Source organism: Argiope bruennichi, chromosome X2 (genome assembly GCF_947563725.1).
Source record: "Argiope bruennichi chromosome X2, qqArgBrue1.1, whole genome shotgun sequence".
Classification (NCBI taxonomy): domain Eukaryota; kingdom Metazoa; phylum Arthropoda; class Arachnida; order Araneae; family Araneidae; genus Argiope; species Argiope bruennichi.
Window position 1 is genome coordinate 59944505 of NC_079163.1, and position 20615 is coordinate 59965119.

Sequence of the window (20615 nt, forward strand, 5' to 3'; positions counted from 1 at the left end):
CACTAAATTTGTCATCAATCAAAAAAGTATACGACTAGGTCAAGTTTCAGTGGCACTTTTCTCTAGATTAGTCTAGAATGAATGATTAAATCTTATCACAATATGAATACATTTGCAGATCGGATTATACGTTCATTTAATTAAAGGTGGCGCTACTCGGTGCTACGAACACCTCCCAACGTTCAACGCTAGATAGTTTGTAACGCCATACAACGGGTCTTCGACCTATGGGTTTCCGATGTCACGTATCGAACATTCTCGCTGGAAGAGATTCAGGCGGTTGTCTGTCCTTTACACTTGAGTCAAAAGGAGGTCTTGAACATTTTTAGCAGTTCATTTCATGTGTGAGCATACGAATACACGGTACAAGTAATTTTGTCGCCGTAAATCAGGTAAATAAACTTTTTTCACATTTATCATTTTTTTAAATTAAGTAATCGGGAAAAGATTACATCATTTCTAAGGCCGCAACAATTGCAATTTTTTTCGCCATCCACTGGTCCATTTAGAACACTGTATCGAACGCTTGAGTTAAGATTTGACCCGTTGTGCAGAGCTAGCTTAGCTTAATCAACTAAATGAAGAATAAAAACGAGGAAAGAGCAGTTTTATTGAAGTATATTTGATTTTAATGGTTGGAACGTGCTTGTCTTAGTTATGTAATCTTTTTAACCTTTGGAAAGTAACAAAAGGTAAGAATGAACGATTAGAAGTCAACTTTCAATAAAAAAATAAAATGTGCATTTAGGCTATTTTTTTTCTCGGAAAGCGTGAAACAGGGATAAATACTTTGAACAGGAAAATAATCGTAATAATTAATTGTAGTCTTTTCTTTTTAAATTACTTATGCAACTAACTAGACTGTCCGGTTTTCATAATATTCCATTATTAAAATCATGAATAAAATCTCGTCACTTCTCATCATACGATGATCTTTAACTCTTACTAATAGTAATTATCTGTTGTATACCTTATCAGTTATATACCGGCAATATTTTCCTCGGATCTCTAAAACTTAACTTAAGCCAGTATCATAGTAGTTTGAATCTTTTTTAAAAATATGTTTGTACCTCCATGAATCCGGAGTAATGTCGGATACATGGAGGATCATCTGAAAAAAGAATATCAATTGTTTGTCAAATTTTAGAAAGGGGGAAACCCTCCGTCAAAAATTTAGGGAAGACATGCTGAAAAGAATTAATATTTTGCTGCACTAATTTTTTAACATTAAAATAAAACAGAAAACTTTCTATTACAAAAAGTATTTGTTAACGAATCAGTTATTATCTGAATTTGTAACATAGGCAACATTCTAAAATACCCCTGAGAGCACTAGAAACGTCATAACGTGAGAATATTTAAATGTCATTTGAAATTCGTCTTGAAGGCTCTGTAGGGGCTATAAGAAATAGACCTTGTTATTTAGACTCAGCTTCCACATCAAAATAAAGCTTTTATATTTACCATCTGCTCTCGAATGGATTCTAGAATTTCAAATCACGAAATTGGGTTGGAATTTGAGGAACTTAAAACACAAACGGGTTGCCATACATTCATCTTATTTCAAAAATACCGAATGATTAGATGTTTATGTCATAATATTTATTACTTCTTGTTACTTGTAAAAAACTGGCAGTTGAAGTTAAGCAGTATCCAAACTAAAATTTACGGTAATGATTTAAATTTGTCTAAATACTGTAGCTAAAATTTAGCATTAGATAATTTGCTGATAAATACAATAAGGAAAAGTTTTGAAACAGTAATCAAAATTAAGGGATATTAAATTAATTTCACTAGAAAGAAAAATAAAATTTTATCGAATAAATGGGTTTAGAACATTATTCAACTAAATATTCTATACAATAAAGAAAGAAATAAGCCTCAAAACCATAATAATGCATGTATTAAATCGGAATATTTTGTGATATATACAAAATGATTATTAAAGCTGCCGCCGATGTATGCTCGCATAGCAAGAATACCGTTCGAAGAAAAGGATTAAAACTATAAATGCATGCATTGTATGACATACTCTCAGAAATAATGTGCAAGAAAATTATCTAACTCTCTCGTGTTTTCAGTGACAAAATATCGAAATTTTCAAATGGTAACACTACCCATTTTCATGGAAACGTGGTACTCATAGTAAGAAACTTAAAATGGAATTGGAATCATAAAAATGGCAGCGCTTGGCGGGGACGAAAAAAAAAAGCAGAAATAACCAGGAAAAATATAAAGCAGCAGTAGTAAAGCAAACATTTTTATGTTAGATGTATTTTCGATGTATCCGCCTCTACTCACAGTGGCACTCTGCGTATGGTACATGGTGCATAATACTGCAGTACATACCATGTGAAGAAGTGTTTATTGAATCTGACATTGGAGACCATCTTACTAATTCAGACATAGTGTGCGGAACTGATACGCAACTTCTGATTTCAGTAATCCCCACAGCCAAAACTCTGCCGAGGTGCGATCATGTGAACTTGGCAACCACGGGAACATGAAAAAGCCAAAAATAATTCTATCACCAAAGTGTAGCAATCCCAAGCGTTTGAAAGAAGACTGAATGTGGAGGATGTGGGGTAGCACCATCTTGCATCCGCACGATGTCCAATAGAACATTTCGCTGTTGCAAATCGGAGATGACGTTACTGATCACTACTGATTCATAAACATTCGTTACCTTTCATTTTCGTAAACCATGATCAACAATATATTCACATACTTAGCGTGCGATCGCATCATAAAGATTTGAATCTGACCAGCTTCGTAGATCTTCCAATTCATGTTACCAGTTAATGAAAAGTGTACCTCTTTTCTCCATAGAATGTGTATATGCCAGTTGTAATCAGCGTCATACTGGATGTGGAATTCCTTACAAAATCCATTCATAGCTGATGATCATCCGTTTGTTGCTTGCATTTGAATATGATGGAATCAGTACTGATAGGTGCTGAAATCGGATGATAATTTAATGAATAGAATGCAGAATTGTGCAGCCTGGAGAATTTTGCTCACACACCACATGTGAGCACTGTGTACGTTGCAACACGATCCCTGCTTGTTACCAGGTGCATTTCTGTAATGACTTCAACAGGAAAGGAAGGTCTTCCAGAGTGAAATAGATCTCATGGGGTGCAAGTTTCTTCAAATTTGCCAATCAAATCTCACATAGTGTACGCGAAACAGGAGTCTTGTTGCACCTGGTGGTTTCTGCGTTACATATGCAATGAATCTGGGGTATTTTGTCCATTGGGATGATAAAGCTTTACCATTTCGCTATACCGTTTCAAGCATGTCGCTTAAATCAAAAGGCAACAAAAAAATGAGAGAGAGAGAGAGAGAGATGTAGTACTCACACAGTGCCTTTTTCTTACCGTAGGGCAATCACTTCAGTCATGACATTACCTTAAGTCAGAGCTGGAAATCTGCATAACATCATATTTTCTTCTGGTTTCGAAAGTGATTCAGTAAGCTAGGTTCAGAGCAGAAGACACAATGTAAACTTCGACATCAATGAAAAAACAATAAATATTTAGGTGAACGTCACAGTTGTTATTTTCACATTCTTTCCCCAGCGCCGCCATTTGCCTTTTTGTGCTAAAAATAACGTTTTATTATTATTTTAAGTTTTTTACTGTGAGGATTACAGTCCCGTGAAAATAAGTGTGGTCATTTGAAAATTTCGAATTTTTTCACTATAACCGTAACTTGAAGAACTGAACTATTGTTTTTCATAGCATTTTTGAGAGAAGCATATCGTATTCCTCAAATAATATTCTTTCTGGGTGGACAAAGTTTTTTTATAATTCTATCACAGTATATAAATTGATGAACCGGAAGAGATTCGATACTAATATAAGAAGTGATATTTATTATTTTCAGATGCTTTTCAATTTTTATTATTTAATTTCCAGATTTATTTGATCATTTGTGAAGAATTTCATTTTCAATTTGCATAAAATATCCAGCATTTCCATTTTCGCAATGAGACAAAAATATATAAACTGCTTTGTAAAATAAAAGCTCTCATCTAAAGGTTAAAATAATCTGTTAGAACTTCCAATAGAATACTAGTTTGAAAAGAATTATAAAAGAAAGTTTTCAGCCCTTTTCAAACTAAAATATATATATATATATATATATATATATAAAAATATCACACGTCTATTGTTATTCACCTGTCCAAAATCCTTCCGCGGAAAAAAATATTTCTTCAGACAATTCAATATTTTTGTGTAAATCTCGAAATTGTGCCAGGGCCAGGTGAATGTCGTTTGAGAGTGAGCGTGCAGTCAAATTGACTGTCCTTCTCAAAAAAGGTGAAATCATCTTGAGGCAATTACGGTGAGAAACTTCCAGTGAATAATCGCTAAGTAGAAATAAAGGAAAAGACCGATGAATATCAATGATTGGATTGCGTAATAGGATGTTGTGTAATTAATTTGAAATCCTTGACTGCTGTATTATTCTGCGGTTAAATGGTACTATAATTAGCATCTGTCTTCGAGTTTTTTTTAAAGATCTCGTTTAAAAACAGAGCTAAAATATCCTATCCAGCCCCCCTCCAACTAAAATATTCTCATAACACTTATTCTTCAAGCTGAACGCGCGCCGTCGTGCTTTCAATAAATTTATGCATTTATTGAAAGTTATTTAATAATAAATTAATTTATCATAATTTATTGAAAATTATTTCTTTTAATTCATTTCTATTCACTTCAGCAGCTCTTTGACGTGACAGAATATAAGCCAGCATAATGCGTACAATTTTTCTGTTTATGTAAATTCTGTTATTTTTGAATTCAATCTATATTAAATAATTTAACAATCTGAATAATTATTTAATTATAATTATAAAGCTTCTGGCTGCCTAATTCTTTAAAAATTGCTATTTAGATGCGATGTTTGCAAATAAGTATAAATATTTTTCAAAGAAATTGAATTGATACTATAGGTTACGTGATAATTATATAATATAATAAAAATCTGTAATCGTAAAAATAAGCACTCTAAACTGCGAAAAACGCAGGTTGCAACAGAAAATGGACTGATTGCCAAACTGCGGAAATCGCGGGTTACGCAGTTGGAGGGTTAATAATCAAATTACAATACAATAAGAACTAAATTAAAAATTATAATTACTTATCTTTTATCTTATCTTACATAAATCGAAGAAATCGAATGCTACCTTATTTAAAGACTTAACTCAATTAAGCCGGGATTTGTTTTAAATTGGATAGTTCTAACATTAAATTTATGAATATATTTAAAAATTGTGATTATAATATTAAAATAATTATTATAATTAAAAATTTAATATTAATAAATCAAAAAAGATTTGAAAATTTTATATATTTACGTAAGTGTTATTTAATGGATATAATAATCATAAGGTATCTTCTTATACTACAAGAGGATCTTTTATATAAAGACTGTTCCTGCATCATATAACTATATTTCAAACTGACAACGATTAAAGGAAGAATCGTCTGGTTTTCAAAACGAGAAGTTCATCTAATACCGAATATATATTAAAAACTGCGGTCTTTCCATTACCCAATATATGAAGTCTTGTTAATCATATAAACTACTATGCACAATTAAAAAGGTGGAATCATTTAAGTAGAGAAACAATTGCCATAGAGAGGATCTATCCTTGTTTTTAGAATAAATACGCATAAATTTGATCATATTTAATGGAAGTAACCGTTGAAATCATTCTTAAGAAACAAGAACTCAATGTAACAATCTGGAAAAAGGTCATCTGAATTCAGAAGTAAAGAGGACGAGTGAAACAGGACAACAAATAATAATAAAAAAAAAATATGTGAACTTTACATTTCTTACGCAGAAGTGTTGGTAGTTTATTTTACTTTTTCTCATTAACTAATAAATTGAAAGCAATACTTATATCCATTTGACCTTCTGAGCACCTATATTTTAAATTAGAAAGGAAATTCCATTATTTCCTTTAATTAGTTTATTTTACGGCAATTTTATGGATATTTGTTATTCTTGTTATTGTTAAATAAGTTATATGGTGAAATCCTCACACACTGACCGATTTTTTTAATAGGGATTTCTCATGAACTTTGACGTCAGAATGTCACTGCGGTGACTCCGAAGATATTCATTTCGGCATCGCCACAATTGCTCAGTTTTCATGTGAATTTAATAGTTGCGCTAAGCTCATTAATAAACAGGTATGGTAAAATACTGGAGAATATCATTAAACATTGTGCAAAATCTTTTGCTTCTTGGATAGTAAATTACTGAAAAAAGAATCCAAGGCGAAAAACACTTGATTGTAATAAACGTTAATTACTTATTTTGGGCCGGCGTCCTGGCATAGGGGTAGCGCGTCTTCCCCGTGATCTGGGCGTCCTGGGTTCGAGTCCCGGTTTGGGCATGGTTGTTCTTCTGTTGTTCCATCTGTGAGATGTGTGAATGTGCCCTCCTGTAAAAAGGGGTTGTGCAAGCGAATGAATGATGCGTGAGTGGCAAAGTCGTACTCTTGGCCCTAGTTGGCGCTGCTATAAAAAATAAGAGACGTCCCCCTCAGGCTTAAATCGCTGTCATCGTAACAGCGGGCTTGTCAGTGGCAAGTGCCATAAGAAACAAACAACTTATTTTGGTCTAATATTTCACTTTGATGGTAAGCTAAAGCCGTTTAAAGGCTGACTTCTTCATGCTGAATGGTGTTCAGATGTTTAGATGACGAGGTCAGCATCTGAAATGAGACTTCATTCTTTGAATTTATACGTGCAGTATATATTGCAACGTTATATATAAGTTATACGTGCAGTATATACGTTATATATTGCAGCGTCTATACCAAGTGGTATTAAATATATATGAATGGCTGCATATTAAATTGCTATTAAATTTTTTTGAACAATGATAAAGCAGAATTTTCTCATTATGTTCCTAATGTTAATATATGAAATTAAATAAAATTAAAATAAGTATTTTTCTAATGAAAAAAAATCTTTCTAATATCGAATTCTTTCTGTCTTGTGACATTAGCGTATTTATTCCTGTGATCGTATTAGAGACGATATTAATATAACATTTGAAGGTGCTAGCACTATTCTGTATTTAAAAAAAAAAAAAAAAAAAAAAAAAAACGTCGGCCGCAGCGGCTTGGTGGTAAGGTCTCGGCTTTGGAACTGGAGGGTTTCAGTTTCGAGAAACGATTACACCGCATAACCGTCGTGTAAGCGGGTCTGGTGTACGTGTCTGAGCGTCTGGTCCGTGGGGACCAAACGCTCTTCCGCCATTGTATTGTGGTGTGAAAGAATGGAGAAGGGGTGCCAGCTCAGGTGTCGTCTTCGTCCACGACCACAGTAAACATTACGAGGTCAGTCCCAAAATAGCTCTGGTGTCGCTTTAAAAACGGGACGTTAACGTAACTAAAATAAACTAATAAAAAAATACGTTTAGATTGTTGCAATTTAAAATTATAAGAGATTTGAATAAAAGGCAAGCTGAGGCATGTTCTGTATCGTAAATTCTACTTATTAATATTCCAAACATAGCTTGGGAATTATGTAATTTCTATACTAATTAAAACTGATATCACCGACTATAATTACACAAACGCTTAAAATACAATTCAAGAATAGTATTGATTCACTCAATCCTCAAGGATCCGCCTTCCTTTCAAAATAATACAGAAAATCTTTCGATTCAATTCTTCTCAAAGGGAACTTCAGGTGATCAGAATGTAGTTTATTTTCACGAGTTTTCAAACCTGTTTGTAAGATGAAGTTTTTTATCTTCAATGAATCGTGAAAAAGCGTAGAATCTTCATTAAACGGAAGCCGAAATATGAAATAAATAAATAAAATTGTAATTGCGACCAGTTAAATGCCATTTTTCATTGTATCGGTACGTTTAATGTTAAACAATATCTTTTCTGCTTAGATAATTATTATCCTCAAGTTTGCTTCATAAATATATTGAAGCAAAATTTCTGATTTCCTAAAATTTGTAGCAATCCAAATTTTTTAACCCGCTTTAATTAGAACTGATATTTGTACTTCGTATTTATAGGCATTTTTCAACCATATAATAATATGCAATAAGTTGATCCTGCAGTGACTTCAATAGCGCGATTCGAAAACCCTCATTCAAAGAAAGCTAGGGTAAGAAGAATCCTGAATAACGCGTAACATCAAAAAAATCAATAATACATCATTTTGACTTCTTTTAGGTGTCGTAAAATTTTTCTTATAAAAAATTCCTCCAGGAGAAAAGAGTTATTTTTTCCTCATTCGTCGAGGAGGTCCCAGTATATAGACATATAATTTAATTCGTCTGTGAGGAGGTTGTTTCTTTAAATGAGAGAAGGAATTTTGAGGAAATAACATCTAGAATATTCTAATACGATTAAAGAAGATGCGAAGATGAAAACAAATAACTTTCAAAAGGCCTTGAAATTGGGTTTCCCAAATGAAGAATAGTATTTCCCCTAAAGGAAAGTATCTAGCAAACCTTTAACACCCTTCAAGAAATTTTTAAAGATCATTCAACTAAAAGTGATCAATCTGAAGGGATATTGTTATAAAAAATAGATTAAATGCGCAGATCTAAAGTTGAACATTTTTTGTCAAAAGAATATATGCGGTTAATGGTGATCACATTTAATGCACATTAATGTGGATTACATGGGTTGAAAATTATCTGAGGAAAAATGTTTCAAAAATATATAATGCTATAAATTATTATTAAAGTGCAGGTATATATAACTCAATTGTAAATAAAGTGTTGGATAATGTCATTTCTTATGTATACTTTTTAGATTATGGGAAATCAATTTATTAAGGGAAAAATTAGTTCACATTTTCCCCTAGAGGGAAAAGTAGTGCTACAGGCTGAATTTGGACATTAAAATAAGCTTAAAAATTAAAATATAGAATGTTTACGTGACTGACTATTGATTAATGCATATTTTAACACGTTTTTAACGTTAAGGATCATGCAGCATGATACACCGATAATGATGTGATGTTTCGATAATACCATGTTTAGTATAACCATGGTTTGAATATTATCATACGAAACTGCGTTGTATTTAGCTCAGTACTTTCTTTTAATTGAACTCTAAGCGCCAATACCTTAATCATGATAATTTCATTGTCCATTTTTTAATAATTTGTGGAAGGAATATGTCAATTTTTTAGATAACGCATAATAATTTTGTTATCATTAATTATTTAAAAAAAACAATGAATTCCCATAAAATACAACTAGTAAATGTTGAATGCTCACTGTAGAGGGTGCGGTGGCGTTTACTTTCTGCAATAAAAGGCTTATCCCAAGCGACAAAAGTGGCCTTTTCTATTCAATATCCCCGTGATAATTGTTTAGTTCATTTTTATTTCAAAACTGTCAAAAAAACCAATGGATTAGTTATCCATAAAATGTAAAAGTGCGAAAATGAGTCGTTTATTCTATGAATAAAATACACTCAATTCTCTGCATTTTAAACTTGAATGAATGAATAAGAAAATCTCTTATTAATTTTTTAATTATTATTTTTTAAATTTAATCTCAAGTTTATTCTATTTTTATCTAGGAGGGTTAAATTTGAAATGAAGACTAATTTGTTAAAGAGCAATATGAAATGACAAAGCAAATACTTATTTCATGAAAAAATCTTTTCGGATAGTTTATTCAATATTTTTGAATGAAATTTTTATGTTTATTATTTAAAGAAGTATATCTTAAGAATTATTTTCTAAAGAGCCGAAATGTTTTAAACAAAATATTGTGTATTACAAAGACAAAAAATTCATGAAATGCAATATCTAAAATATGCTCTTCTTGTTCATGTTTCACTTTTGACTTTTATAAAAAAATTAATAAAAATCACTTTTTAGAACAATATGTTAATTCGGAACTATTCTGAAATGAGCCGTAATCTTCTCTATTTACTTTAAAAAAAATAAAAATCATCTCAAATAAAATAATATAGATGCATAGCAAAATAACGAAAATTTATAATAAAATAGAATGCATATTATACAATTCCTTTAACAACCTCGTGAACGCTTAAAGAGGAATCATCAATGAAAATTGCAAGTATTTCCAAAGGACTGTGATTTTAATTGTAATATTTTTATTCCCTGAAAGATCTTCTAATTCAAAACATTTCTTTCAAAGATTGCGTGGACAAACAGCATTGCTTAAGATTCAATGACACCAAAAAAAGAAAAAAGAAGGGGGGGGGGAAACGTTACCTGTAATACTTGATCGATGAAAAAAATGTCAGGAGAGTGACTTGAATTTTGAGAAGATTTTATCATCGTAGAAACAGAACGGAAAGGGAAAATGTTTTTTTTATTCTAACCCTACAATACATCTTTTTGAATGCTATGAAATTTGCAAACATAGTAAAATATCTGTGAAAATTTAATTAAAATTTTTCGGCGATTTCAAAGGTTCGCAATAAAAAATGAATCTGTTACATGGAACATTTTTTTATTAAAATTCCTTCACCCTAACCAGTAAATATCCTTCTAAAATGGTTTTGAGGGCCTTATAAGCTCAATAAATTCTTTATTATAATCTGGAAGATTCTGAATAGTGCACTGCATAAAATTTAGAGCGCCTGAATTATTAACTTGTGACCTATGTTTCTTTCAAATCTATTTAAAGAATTAAGAAATTTGTGATAAATAAAAATGTAAACAGCTGATTTAGGATTATCTCCTTTAGTTGTTCCTTTTAAATGGCATATGTATGTAAAAAATAAGAAATCCGAAAAAGAAAGAAAAAAAAAGGAAAGTGAGGTATTTAGGGTTTTAGATTATGGAGGGCCGAGTATACAATTTCTCAATAAATTTTTGCCTACATATATGATGGAAATCCAAGCGTTAGGAGATCTTAATATCATTACGCATAGTCATGGTCGAACTGTAACAATGCTTTGGAACAATTCATACTTTTGCATGACTAATCAGATTCGTTAGAAGATTCCGTCTTCTTCTCTAACAAATCTTTATTAACTGATGTAATGTGTTTCCATAACAAAATGCACTGTTTCAATAAAGAAAAGCTTTTTTTCGGCACTTAAATATTAATAATTTCCAATTAATTTAATAGAAATCTTTCTTTTCATAAATACTGTCATTCAATATTTTGGCTTGGTTTTTCATGTTAAGTTATTGCGTAATAATTTTGAAAAAAAACGAAAGTAATTCAAGTCATTTCGTAATAAACGAATGAAATAACACATCGAATGAGATATTAATGATACTTGTTATTTCGATTCAATTGAAACTTATCAGCAATTGTTTCTCATATAGTGATTGTTGATTCTACTTCCGATGTTACGCCCTATTTTTTTCATTACAGATAATAACTGAAAGATAAACATAACCAGTAAAGAAAAAAGTTCCATTCTAGAAATAAACAAACAAACAAAAAATCAATGGTTCTTTAATTCAAAAGTGACAATTCGTAGAATTCCGTCACATTTCCTATTGCTTTGTGTATAAAAAAATAATTTCATTTAGTTGTTAAGAAATATCCTTTCTTTTTTTTATATTATATTCACTTACTAAACATTTCATGTCATTCATTTATAGCTTTCCATAAAAAAAGTTATGTAATAATCTCTCGGCTCCTTTATTTCCTTTTATATTTAGAAAACATTCTCTGATATTTTATTTCCTCAAATATTTCATTGTATTTTGGTTTCAATCGCAACTATTGTAATTATCTTAAAATTTTACCAGCTCAAAAAGAACTAGCATGAAACAAATCTTTTTGAGTTGCATTATGATAGTATCACAATACTTTGTCCGTGTTACTATATTAAAGTATGCCATCATTATATATCGAATAGCTGGCTAAATGCTGGCGTCCCCTGGCCTATGGATAGCGCGCATTCCTCATATTCTGGGCGTCCTGGGTTCGAATCCCGGTTCGGGCATCATTGTTCTTCCCCCCTTCGTTCTATCAATGAGGTGTGTGGAAGACCCCCCCCCCCGTGTAAAAAGGGGTTGTACAAGCGATTGTGTGAGTGTCATCTTCATATGAGCAATAAGCAAGCGTTTTGAACTCGGTTGCTCAGGGGACTTTACGCTCAGAAGCTACTGCACAAACTCAGCTAAAGCCCCTGACTTCGTCAGCGGGCTTGTCTATGATAAGTGCATAAGTAACTACTACAACAGCGGGCTAAATCTACAATAATTATAAGTACAAGACTCACGGAACACCCTGACTTGAGTATTGTAACTCAGTTTAACACTATTTGGTCTTTTTTATCTACTCTAATTAAAACATTATGTTGTCAAACATTACAATCAAAATTTGGAATGAAATTCTATGTGTAATTAATTTTAGTACATAATATCGTAGCTGAAAAGTGAAAAAAGAACAGAAGGAAAAATTGCACATGACATCGAGTTTATTTCATATTCCATCGGAAATTAGGAAGTGAATTTTTTACTCTGTGAATCTGAATCTAATAGAATGCCACAAGGCGAAATCAGTAAATTGAGTAAAAAACAAAAAACAAAAAAAACAAAAAAAAAATGAAGCCATCCACTAAAAAAAAGAGAAATGCATTTTTTGTAGAAAGGATGACGAAATTCTTTCCATTACATTGTGAAGATTTGCTGACAGTTTTTCTCAATTTCTATTCTCTTATAATCTGATTAAGTTATTATTATGAATATGAGAAACAATACGCTATCTTCCTGGTATAGGTTGACAAAAACAAAATTTGTGTCTTGACCTCAGACTTCGTATTCAGTATGCGAGAATTTTTTCATAACTGGATTTTTATTTCGAAAACTTGCCTTTTCGTGCTCTCTGGTAACATGAAGAAACTACAGTAACCGCAAAACACTTGCCCTGCCCGAAGGCGCATGGAGTTCGGTAAACAATCTGGACACCGCGATAGCAATGAGGCGAAGGGGAATATTGAGTCCTACGGGCCATCAACGGCCACGGTACAACTCATCCTGTATCAGGCACGTCGAGTCATTGGCAAAGAAATTACAATATTTGGAATATGATGCGCTGTCTTCTCTTTATGTTGCAATATATATTATAAATAGCAATTCCAGATATTATAAATAGCAATTCCAAAAAAAAAAAAAAAAAAACAATTTAGCACAACACACATGACATTGAAATAAGATATGGAAATGACCAATTATTAGGCCATAACACAATAATAAATGAATTATTTTGCCATAATACAATAGCATAAAAATTTTAAGACTATTGTTATAACAACACATGGAACAAAATTTGTCTATATACGTAAACATGAATGTTTGTGTGTCTTTTAATCATATCTGCATCCTACAGCTTTTATCTGATCTTGAGGATATTTATCCCACATGCCCTCCAAAGCTGAAAGAAGGTCACTGTAAACTTTTCAAAGTCCAAAGTTAATGAGAAATAAATTAATTTGAAATAGCGAGTTTTTGGTATTTTTCAACTATAACTTCCGAAAATATTATCTTACAATGATTATTTTTACACAATCTTAAAAGTAAAAGAAAAAAAATAATTAAAAAAAATAAACACTTCTCTTGTGCTACTTTCATGTCCATCCAATATTTCTCTAATTTTAATATTTTTATCTGATTTGATATACAATATGTCACATCAATTTTATTGTTATGATGAAAATCAAATAAACTTCATTGTTCTCTCAAAGCATACAATAGCGTGCTTTTCCTAGTTTTAAAATTAAGATAAAAAATATTCTGTCTTTGGACATTAACCCCGAAGCAGTATTTTCACTTCCGCTTTTTTAAAAACAAAACGTTAATATAACTAAACTAAACTAAACTTCCGCTTTTATTTCGTTATATGTACATTTCTTAATTTGCGCGCGTAGTATAAATATAGTTGACAGTTTTCCATTAAATTCACATTTTTCAAGGCAACCACTTGTTTGCAGAGAATATTGTCATCCACAATGAATCTGTCTGCCATATGGCCTTCCAGAATCCATATCCATATTTCCCCCCAAGAATATTGAAAACGAAACTGAAGTATTGCAGCTTAAATATTAAATTCATCATTCTTCCAAAATAAATAAATAAATAAATAAATAAATAAAAAAGAAAGAAAGAAAAAAAGCAAAGTGTTCTCAACTCTTAACAAAATAATAAGCTTCCCTTTTCGGATTTGTTAAAGTTGAAGCGACTATTCAGTCATCTTAAACTTCGATCATTCTTTAGCATTTTTTTTATCTTTCTGTTTACAATTATGCATTCTTATTATATACATGATTTTTTTATATGGTTAGTTTTTATTAGATGTCTTATATAATAGGTGAAATTAGAATAGAATTGTATCTAATCTATGAAGTTTTCCTTGTAGAACTCCTCTAGAATGCTTTTAACTCTATTTTCCTTCTATGGAAAATTAATTTGCGGTAATGGTGGGATTTTTTATTACTTTACGTCACTCCTGACCCCTCCCCCTTAAAAATCATATTCAGTCGTGACGTAAATGAGTTTTGTAGTCATCTAAAAATAACGCGTGTTTTGATCTTTTCCTGTCAGTCAAAGAAGCATGAAAATTATATTAGACAAATGAATAACACAGTGTATGAAAACTTCAATAAAAATGTTGTTTCTAAATTAGAATAAAACTAGGATTGAAAGACATATCTAGATGGCCGAGATAAGATATTTCTTAAAGTTGCTTTTGAGCAGGAAAATACTCCAAATAAAATAAATAGGCATTAATTAAATAATTTTCTGTTTGGGAACAAGCTCTTTTGATTGACTTGATTACCATCCTGCTAGATCTCTTTTTATCATCTTTTTCATTATCCAATAAATAGTTTCCACTTTGAATCGCACTCTTCGAAGTCTTTTGCTTCAGAGAATTTTATTTTTCACAAACCATTGACTATTCAAGGCATTTCTCCTTAAAATATATACTAGCAAGTCTAATGAGAATTAGACTTTTGAAATTGACAAAATAGAATGATTAATTAATTTATTTGATTACCTATTGTTAGTTTAAACTTTTGAGTCATAATTAAAAAATAAATATATATGGATATATAAAAAATAGATAACGGATTTGGTCGAAAAAATTCGCGGCTTGCGAACGATTTTTGAGCTTACAAAAAAAAACAGAAAATTGCAATGTAGTATTATCATCATTTTGATTACTTTTGGTTTCCCAATTTGGTTCTCACTCATCATGCATCTTAAATACTTATAAAAACAAGCACAGTTAACAAATATTTGAAAAAAATATCCAAGATTATGAGAAAAAAAGGCAAGGTAGTCCCTTTTTATCAACTTTATTGGTGCAACTTTGCCAAGTTATATTATTAAATAGAGATATGTCATAAAATTTAAATCTAAATGTGATTATATGCTGATTTAAGCATATAATCTTATTATTTGTTAATTCTTGAATAAAAATTCATCCTCTGAATCGTTAAGAAATACGAAAAATGAAAAAAGAACTTTTCCATATTTCAGTTGATTGTATTTCTGGAGATAAAAACTTCCCATCCCTAGACTGTCTATTTAAAGGGAAGTAAAGAAAATGGTGGAAATCAAATATAGCAATGCTAAATACTACACTTGCAAATAAAAAAAACGTAAAATTTCCAAATCACTGCGCATTTAGAGAACGATTTCATCGACAACCATTGTTGATAAAATCATCCTATGTGCCGCCATTGTTAGGACATTCTTGTCAGTAGCATATAATTGAGCAATGAAAAGAATCGAAAACCATCACATGTCTTTCTTAAACTCTTAGATTCCTTCAACACTTTCATATTTTTGAGATTAGTTTTAGAAATCAAATCGTTTGTAGTGGAAAAGGGTTTGAATGCTTCGAAGCCTACTGCCCTTAGTTCTCTGTAGTATTATTTTGGAACCATAAAAAACAAAACAAAAAAGGATAACAAAAAAGCCGGATAGACTGGGGCTCTAATGAACTCGTTTCTTTGCGCACCAATATAAAAAGATAAAATTTTTATTCTAATATTACCGGTTATAATATGTATTTTTTCACTTCTTATTGTGTACGAAGCCTCGTAGAATGTGAATGTGGCCACAGCCCGGTGAATCATAGAAGCAGTTGCCGGTAACGTGTCGAGTTAAAATAGAAATCTCTGTATTGGTAGTTTATATACTACACTGCACGTTCCAGGAATTTATTAGAGAAAAAGTAAGTTAAAGGATATAAATTGTTCAGATTTTAACATAAAGTATGTAATGATTAATTTAAATACAGGACACATAAAAAAAAAATATCAGCGTAAGTCGTCAGCCTAGTTCTTAAGAAAATTAACTCAAACTTATTTTATTTTTTACTGATAAATGATTACACAGATATAAAAATGTAACCCTAAGATAAGAGTTAAAATTTAGAGTTTTTAGTTTATGAAAAAGTCCTTAATAGATGACTGCTTCTGCATTTTAGCTCATATCAGACGCCTGCTTCCATTGCCTTGCAATATTGCCAATGCAACGCCATGCCTTCCTCATTTAATTACTATAAAAGAAAATTAGGCTAGATAGTCGCCAACCGGATACTCGGGAGTATACTGTATTCTAAATACCTTTCCTCAGGTAAAAATATTAAATGAAATGATCTGATTAATCTGTTTCGATTCCTGTAAACTTTCTTCAATATGAACTGTTCTTTTTTTCTTTTGTACCAAATTGGATGATCTCTTTTTCTTTTCGAAATTTGTGAACTAAAGTCAGGTTAATGGATTTCATGCATTTATATAACATCTATGAATGATTCAATTCTGCTCTTACGTTTCGACCGATTTTGATAAATATTACTCTTTAGATACCTGAGTTTGCCTTAAATCATAATACATTCGTACAAAGTTAGGAGATTTAAAATAATTTTTAAAAAATGTATACCTATCAGAGCTATGCACATTTTGTGTGTCAAATTAATATATAAATGAATGAATCATATTCCCTAAATAGCATTTTTATGGCATAATATTACAATAAGTAAATCAACCCTTCTAATTTTTAATGTTCCTTATTGAAAGGACTAAAAATATTGCTTTTTGGAGTAAATTTTTGTCCACCGTCTTTAATATACATTAAATTAAAAAAAATATTAAATGATTTTCAAACAAAAGAAAAATTAAAGTAATATGGAAATAAATAATCAAAAGCGTTCTTATTCTAGCATTTGAATTCCTTTCATAGAGTCTAAATTTCATATATATTAGTTCCTTCACTTTAATAGATTTTGGTATTTTATTAAATACTTTTCCGATACGTAAAGAAATATTTACAAATACATCGGATCATTAACTCATTTTAATAAAATTTATTAGGTCAAATGCTTTCGGTTCCTTTGAATTTAATTTAACCGGTTCTTGATTCAGTCGCAATTAAGTGAGACCTTTGTTGAAAGTGGTATCTTATTAGATATTAGTATTGGATTGCCATTAATCTGTTATTAATCAATCCGAAAGCATGTTATGTCGTCAAATCATTAGATTAGATAATCGTTGCGGGTCAGTTGACTATTTTTCAATGTTTCATAACGCAAATCTGAGGAATAAAGTGGAGATAATTATCCTTAAGATTGTTTGCTTATAACAACGCAGCTTCAAACTTAAATATTTTCACTCTAAGACTAGTTGTTTAATGATTTTTCATTTTCAATGCTTCTCAAGAAATCTTTCATAATTTTTGTTGCAAATTTACTTTTTATTTATTTTTTGCACACCCTGCTCTATAAATTCATTTATTCCCATGTAATTTCAAATATCAATTTTTAAACACAGGAGATTTATGATAAATAGTTTATCATTATCTTTCTAAAACGAAAGTGAAGCAATATTTTTTTAATAATTGTTATAGTATTTATGATTTGGTGAATATAACAGTTTTCTTACTATTTAAAAATGATGTAGCTAGTTAAGTTTCTCTTTGTGGAAAAAAATGAAGTAAATTTAAAAACTCGTTCTAAAAATTATGCCAATGAATTTTTACCGTAAGTCAGTTTCAGTAATTCAGTAAACAATTTCAGTTTTTCTTCTTCTTAAAGTTTCTCTGTTAAAAAATATATTTTGTCTTTATTTGAATTTGTATCAAATACCTGTCTAGCAAGATCCTATTTATGAGATCGCATAGCAGGATGAATATGCAAAAATTTCTTCTTTATCTTGCATTTTAATTAATAATTTTTAGTCGAATAAATGAATGAATAACGCAGATTAAAATAGATTTTTAAAATATCAGTAACAAAAGCAACTACTTTAGAGTTACTTATTATAAATGTATGGAAATTTATATTACAAAATTTGTGGGGGGAGGGGCAGGAATTGGAGATAATATATTATTACAGAATTACATTTAAATTATCCCCATTATTCCTAGGGAGAATTTGTTAAGAGGAATCTGCTATTTTGTGGGATCCGCAACATTGGCATGGGCTTTACGCCTCATCGTAGTAAGCCTTACAAAGAGTTTTAAGCAGCAAATTACAAAAAGTTATAGGTAGCGAACGTCGGAAGATGGACGATTCTCACAGGAATAAAACTATTAATCAGTCTATATTAGCCAATAAAGTGCTGGGGAAAGCGACAGCATCACTTGTGTAGGATTTCTCACCTTCATATTCGAGATCATTGCCCTGCAGGAAATATTAGTAGGAAAATAACATAACACAAATACTGGGTGTTTATTTATTTTGGTAGCATTTTTGATGATGTAACAGAATGCATAAAATGAGGAAATTTTTTTCGAACTTTTGATAGTTTTCCCTTCCAACACATCTTTATTTAGAAGGAAACGTTTCAGCGTTACTTTACTCGATTATTTTTTGTGCTGGTCTTCACAATTCAGCAAAAATAAAGCTTGCTTTTTATCAATAAACCCTATAGTTTTAACTCAAAATTAATTGTGTCACAGATTTTGCGTTTCGAAACGCGAAAACCTTTTTATTCCGAATGCAGATATTTCTCCTTTAACAAAACTTATACGCACACAAAACATTATTTTTAAAATCAAAATTATTACAAAATTGCGAAAGCTACAGATATACAGTTATCATACGAATTTTACTATTTAATGAATTATGCATTCGTCTTTGAATGGTTTAAACCATTTAAAGCGAATAATCCATTATGAAAATGCTCGCCTTATACGCACATGCAGAACTCAAAAATTTTGATAATAGTTGTTTTCATATCTATAATTTTAATTATTATTTCATATTAATCATTTTGTTATAAATCTTAATTTAGTAAACATAAAAAGTGGTATAAAATTTATATGCTTTAAATTTCATATTTAATTAAATGTGTTTCCTAACTGATGAAAACTTACTTAATATTCACAATCAATCAATCAATCAATCACATAATCAATTTTCATGATCAAAAACTTTTCTACTAGTCTAAAAATCTTCACTAAAGTAATTTAAATAATGTGATAATTTTCTATACGTTACAAGGAATGGTAAAATGCACTATTTTGAGTACAGATCATTTTATAAAAATGTGTAATATTTTTTCTTCAGTAAATGCTGTATACAATTATGCAAAATTCTGACAATGTTGATTTTAGTCCAGCCTGTTATATCTTAACTAGCCAAGTCAACAAATCAAAGATTCATGATAAAAAAAAGAGAAGTTGGCACCTTCTGCAAGCAATAGCGGCCTTAAGGTGCAGGAAGTACAATCATCAACAAAAAATAATGGAACACTCTCTAACTTTGTTATTTATTACCACATCTTCACCAAATTGGTATCGATGGAAATTAATCAATAAGACGGATTTATTTAGAGCATAAAAATGATTAACCGAGTCAATTAAAATGGTTAATTAATTATTATCTCGGAATTTTCCATTACGGAAATCGGAATTTTTCAATAATTCGATTCGATATGCCTTTTTATATACATATATGAAATTTCGTTCCAAAATTCACAGAAGTTCTTGAATAGTAATTAATTTTGCTTGCTTAAATCTCTACTTGAAAAGAACTAATCCTCTAAGATCCATGTAGTAATTAAACCTCAGATTGCTAAAAGCAAAAGGTACATTTGTTTCATTTTATTTCACTGAGATTCTAAAAAATTAAACAAACGTGATTCAGACTGATTTTTAGCACGAGTATTCATTTTCAAATTCAAATAATTATATATATATATATATATATATATATATATATATATTGAAAATGCGAGCATTTTATTACGTTTCAAAATATTTACTTTCGGATCCACCTCTATGGTTGATCTGGCCTTTCATTCTTTCTGGTAATTACTTCACCACTATTTAATTTAGATTCAATTATTTGATTTCTTCCAATTATATTAATTTATGCATTTCAGGAAAATTATGAAATCATTTTTAAATCACAGATAAGATAATAATTCCAATTAACAGAATATCTTAAATAGCATTCTTAATATTTTAACAACATAACTTAAGATAACATTCGTTTTAATTCTTCGACAAAAAAAAAAAAAAAAATTCATTTCAATATGAAAGGCAAATATTTGTAACCTTATTTGATTGCCATAAATAATGCAATTTTTATAGCCCTATTTGAAATCCTTATGCCCATCAAAGGTATTTAAACTATAAGATTGATAAATTTTACTTGAA

General features: G+C 30.3%; 1 protein-coding gene across 1 annotated transcript in view; it reads left to right on the forward strand.

Annotated features, from left to right (window-relative positions):
* Positions 1 to 246: 246 nt before the first annotated feature.
* LOC129960596 (SEC14-like protein 2) overlaps positions 247 to 20615 on the forward strand; it is a 57589-nt gene continuing 37220 nt past the window's right edge. The window contains exon 1 of the mRNA XM_056074096.1: positions 247 to 392. The gene's annotated coding sequence lies outside the window, so the exon portion shown is untranslated. The remainder of the gene's footprint in view (positions 393 to 20615) is intronic.